Source organism: Diuraphis noxia, unplaced genomic scaffold (assembly GCF_037042655.1).
Source record: "Diuraphis noxia isolate RWA-SAM2 unplaced genomic scaffold, SU_Dnox_SAM2 contig0001, whole genome shotgun sequence".
Classification (NCBI taxonomy): domain Eukaryota; kingdom Metazoa; phylum Arthropoda; class Insecta; order Hemiptera; family Aphididae; genus Diuraphis; species Diuraphis noxia.
In genome coordinates this window covers 36,655,754-36,661,753 of record NW_028301711.1, presented here as the reverse complement: position 1 = coordinate 36,661,753, position 6,000 = coordinate 36,655,754, and positions in this window count along the sequence as shown.

Sequence of the window (6,000 nt, the reverse complement as noted above, 5' to 3'; positions counted from 1 at the left end):
AGTATTAAGAATTTTTTACCTTTGACCCCCCAAAGTACCAACTAGATTCACTTTCTGATCGAACGAGGTACTGAAGTCAAAAATCGAAGCATTTTTACTGCCCCAAAACGTGATGACAGACACAAAAAAAAAAAAACACACATCATGGTAAAATCAATACATTCATCGCTCCACTCAGAATCTAAAATAAGGGAAAAACGGGAAATTTTACGCTGTTGACTGACATTTAAATTTTTCAACTTTTTTAGTTTTTTTTTCTATAAATATCGATAAAAATGTATTTCTTCGGTAGAAAAGCTTGAAAATTTAATACAAGGCTTCTAACACATTAAAAAATATTAAAAATTAGTAGGCATGATTTTTTTTTATAAGCATTTAAAGTTCAAATTTTGACTGAATACGTAAAAATTACGGTAATGTTCAAATTATCTTAGATAGAAATTCATAAAAGTTTTTCTTTTTAATTCTAAAATTTGAAAATTAAATAGAAGGTTCCTTACATATTTTTACAATAGCAGTTGCAAAATAAAAGGAATACATAGTCACAGTTTTTATTTATAAGCATTTAAATTTCAAATTTTGACAACATATTATGTAAAAATCACGAAAATCACGAAAACGCGAAAATTTGCAAGTAATTTTGAAGTTTAAAAATCATAAAATTTTTTCTATTTATAACTAAGGATAAAAAATATAACACTAAGTTTTCCATAAGTTTTCCTTCAAATAGCTATAGAGAAAACTCGAAGCGTCGATATAATAGGAAAAAGCGGGTAAGTCGTGGATGTCGCTCTGCTGTACAGTAGTTTACTGTAATGGATGGGATTAAATTTGAATGCAATGATAGGTATCATTGTATACGAAAAACGATTCTGAACGGAGATGATTTGTCAGTCTAGGATATATTATATTTAAATATTGTCATATATTCTATTTTGAAACAAATATTTTATTTTTCAATTAAGACGCATTTTGCATAAGACATGGTTAATCAATTAATGTAGTTATCATAATTCATAATACCTTATATATACGAATACCTGGTTTGAAGATAAATCGTTATCATTACGCGATTTCATAAAAATTTAAAACTTGAACGCTAAAACATTTTTCCTATAATGACGCTTCAAATTTTCTCTATAGCTATTTGAAGCAAAACTTGTGGAAAACTTGGTGTTAAAATTTATAACCTTAGATATAAATACAAATAATATTATATGAATTTTGAACTACAAAATAATTTGCAAATATTCATGGTTTTGACGAATTTTTGTCAATATTTGAAATTCAAATGCTAATAAAAATTTAATTTGAAATTCCGGTGGACATTTTTTTTGTGATAAAGATTGAAAAATTTGTAAGGAATCTTTCATTAAATTTTCAAATCTTACATTTAAAAAGAAAATTTTTTATGGATTTCTAGCTTATAATAATTTGCGAATTTACGTGATTTTTACGTATATGTTGTCAAAATTAAAATTTAAATGCTTGTAAAAAAAAATGTGACTATACATTTCTTGTATTTTTCACTGCTATTGTAAAAATATTTTAGGAGCCTTGTATTAAATTTTCAAATCTAAGGTATAAAACGAAAATTTTTTATGAATTTCGATCTAAGATGATTTGAACATTGCCGTAATTTTTATGTATTTAGTCAAAATTTGAACTATAAATGCTTATAAAAAAAATGTGTGACTATATATTTCTTTTATTTTTCAAATGCTATTGTAAAACTATTTTAGGAGCCTTGTATTAAATTTTCAAATCTTAGGTATAAAAGGAAAATTTTTTATGAATTTCTAGGATAAAATAATTTACGAATTTTTGTGATTTTTACGTATGTTGTCAAAATTAAAATTTGAATACATGTAAAAAAAAAATTGTGGCTATACATTTATTTTATTTTTCAACTGCTATTGTAAAAATATATTATGTGCCTTGTATTAAATTCTCAAATCTTAGAATTAAAAAGAAAAACTTTTATGAATTTCTATCTAAGATAATTTGAACATTGCCGTAATTTTTATGTATTTAGTCAAAATTTGAACTGTAAAATCTTATAAAAAAAATTTGTGACAATATATTTCTTTTATTTTTCAACTGCTATTGTAAAAATATTATAGGAGCCTTGTATTAAATTCACAAATCTTAGATTTAAAAAGAAAAACTTTTATGAATTTCTATCTAAAATAATTTGAACATTGCCGTAATTTTTATGTATTTAGTCAAAATTTGAATTTTAAATGCTTATAAAAAAAATTGTGCCTATGTATTTTTATAATTTTTTGATTACTATAAGAATAACTTATGAGGAACTTTTTATTCAATTTTCAAGTATTTTGATAGGGCCAAAAAAATTTTATCGACCCTTCCAAAAAAATTTTCAGAAATATTGAAAATTTCAGTTGTCTATAAATATCTCAAAAAAAGTCAAAATATTTTGAAAATTAAATCATGTAAAGAAAATGCCAATCTTAATAACTGGTAAAATTTTCAAGTATCTAGGACTCATACTTTTTGAATAATAACAAATATTTAAAATCGTTTCAGGATAAATCGTTTATCGTTACGCTATTTCGTAAAAATTTAAAATTCAAACGCACTTAAAATTTTTTCTATAATGATACTTCGAGTTTTCTCTATAGCTACTGTTGTATTTTTAATCCTTAGTTATAAACGCAAAAAATTTTATGATTTTTCAACTTCAAAATTACTTGCAAATTTTCGCGTTTTCGACAGATTTCGTAAAATTTTGAACTATAAAAGCTTATTAAAAAAAATTATGACTTACGATTTTTAATTTTTTTTAGCTACAATAAGAAAAACTCATAAGGAACCTTGTATTAAATTTTCAAGTTTTTTTGGTCGTCCAACATTTTTTTACCGACACTTCAAAAAAAAATTCTCAAAAAAAGTGTAAATTTCAGTGGTCTATAAATAACTCAAAAAAAGTCAAAAATTTTTGAAAATTAAACTGTATATAGAGAACACTAACATAAACATTTGGTGAAAATTTCAAGTATTTAAAGTGATTATTTTTTGAATTACAACCATATAAAAAAATCGATTTGGTCGAAAACTGATTTTGCGTAAAAATTCCCGTTTTTCTGTCATTTTTTTTTTGTTTTTCTCGATTTTTTTGAAAACTGTTGGAAAATGTTTACTTTTGACCTCTATAATGCACCAAGGATCTTCAATTTTACATCGGAAACCACCCCCAAAGTTTGAAATCGAAGCATTATTTCGACTAGTTATGCTGTAAACAGACACAAAAAAAAAACAAAAAAAAAAAAAAAAAAAAAACACACATCATTGTAAAATCAATACATTCATCACTTCGTTCAGAATCTAAAATTTTAAGTGCGTTTGAATTTTAAATTTTTTCGAAATAGCGTAAAGATAACGATATATCTTCAAACGATTTTAAACATTTGTTATTATTCAAAAAGTATAAGTCGTAGATACTTAAAAATTTTACCCGTTTTAAATTTTTATGAAATCGCGTAATGATAACGATTTATCCTCAAACGAGTCAAACGAATTTAGTCGTAGATACTTGAAAATTTCACCAGATATTAAATCGGAAATTGAAAAATTGAAATTTTGTTCAATAATTGTATCACAGATTATAACACATATATATTAGACGAGATGATTATATTGTGATTACGAAATGTTTTCATGAATATTAGAGAAGAATTTGTTTGAAAATTTAATACAAAGTTCCTCATAAGTTATTCTTATAGTGATTAAAAAAATATATAGAATACATAGGCACAATTTTTTTATAAGCGTTTATAGTTCAAATTTTTACGAAATCTGTCGAAAATGCGAAAATTTGCAAGTAATTTTGAAGCTGAAAAATCATAAAATTTTTTGTGTTTATAACTAAGGATTAAGAATACAACATTAAGTTTTCCTTCAAGTATATCTATAGAGAAATCTCGAAGCGTCATTATAGGAAAAATTTGAAGTCGTTTGAATTTTAAATTTTTACGAAATAGCATTACGATAACGATTTATCCTGAAACGATTTTAAATATTTGTTATTATTCAAAAAGTATAAGTCGTAGATACGTGAAAATTTTATCAGTTATTTAGATTGGCATTTTCTTTACATGATTTAATTTTAAAAATATTTTGACTTTTTTTGAGGTATTTATAGACAACTGAAATTTTCAATTTTTCTGAAAAATTTTTTTGGCCCAATCAAAATACTTGAAAATTGAATACAAAGTTCCTCATAAGTTATTCATATAGTGATTAAAAAATTACAAAAATACATTGGCATGATTTTTTTTTATTAGCATTTGAAGTTCAAATTTTGACTAAATACATAAAAATTACGGCAATGTTCAAATTATCTTAGATCGAAATTCATAAAAGTTTTTCTTTTTATACCTAAGATTTGAAAATTTAATACAAGGCTAATAATATATTTTTACAATAGCAGTTGAAAAATAAAAGAAATGCATAGTCACATTTTTTTTACAAGCATTTAAATTTTAATTCTGACAACATACGTAAAAATCACGAAAATTCGCAAATTATTTTAAGCTAGAAATTTATACAAAATTTTCTTTTTAAATCAAAGATTTGAAAATTTTTAATTATCTATAATATATCCTAGACTGTCAAATCATCTCCGTTCAGAATCGTTTTTCGTATACAATGATACCTATCATTGCATTCAAATCTTACCTACCCTAGGCAGAGGTCCACCCCACCACCTAATGTACAGCAGAGCGACATCCACTTACCCGCTTTTTTTTAATTTAACTTAATAATTGAAGTTAAGTTAACAAAATTTGTCTTAAACTTAATTGATGTATCAAAAAATATATTAACTTAACTTTTAATTTAATTGAACAAAAAATATTTAACTTAACTTAACTGATTTAAAAAAAATCATTAACTTGCCCAGCTTTGTTATAGCGTCTGAAAGTTCCCCAGGGGACATCGGGACAGAGATACAAAAAACGGGACTGTCCCGTTTAAAACTGAACGTATGGTCACCTTAATATAGGTAGGCATTACCTATTTTCAATTTTTTCATTATATTGTGGTTTTAACTGTTTTAAGAAAATTGTATTTACCTTACTGTCCTTACAACATAAAATTTGTGAGTATCATAAAGGACCTACGAAACTTTGAATTATTTACATATATAGGTATTATCAAAATATTGACTTCATAGTTCAAATTATTTATATTTTACTCTTTTCATAATTTTTTTTTTTTTTTGGAATATAATCATGCAAACAATATATTACACATATAAATTTAAAATAATAATATATTTCGTGATCTCTGTAATTATTACAGTGTAATACTAAAAGTACACTGCATCAGAGCATCATATTTTGCGTCAATGTGGGCAAAGAATGTAACTAATAAGAAATATTTATGTCATAGGTAATAATTTTATGTTTCTACATATTATATGTATGTTGCAAATTTCTCACTATATTTTGATCACACTAACAAAATTTTAAGAAATTTGGTTTTATTATTAACACGGAACTAAGAATTAATATAAAAGATTTATTGAAACTGAACTATGATACTTTTGCGATTTGTGTAAAATACGCCCCACCTATAGCTAACCTTTCCAGAAAATGTTTAATAGATAGGTAGGTACGTGATATGCCATTCACATGGGCATGGACCAATTGTGCCTAAAACAAACTTTGTATTTTAGGGTTAATATACTATTTGCACTTGTATTCAAATTAGGATGTAGATTTCATTTATCACAATCTTGGAGGAGAAATATTCAAAGTTATGGACTACAAATAGAGTATAAAATCCTAATTTTGAAGTAGGAAATTGGCTGCATTTAATTTTTAGTTTGTCACTTTTTATACAAGAAGAAGTGGCGAGGATGTGCTTATAAAAGAAATGATGACGATTCAACCAATTAATTCAAATCTAACTAAATTCACTACTTATATCGTTGAAAACTATAGGTATATCATCTAATTCTACATTTCCTCCGAT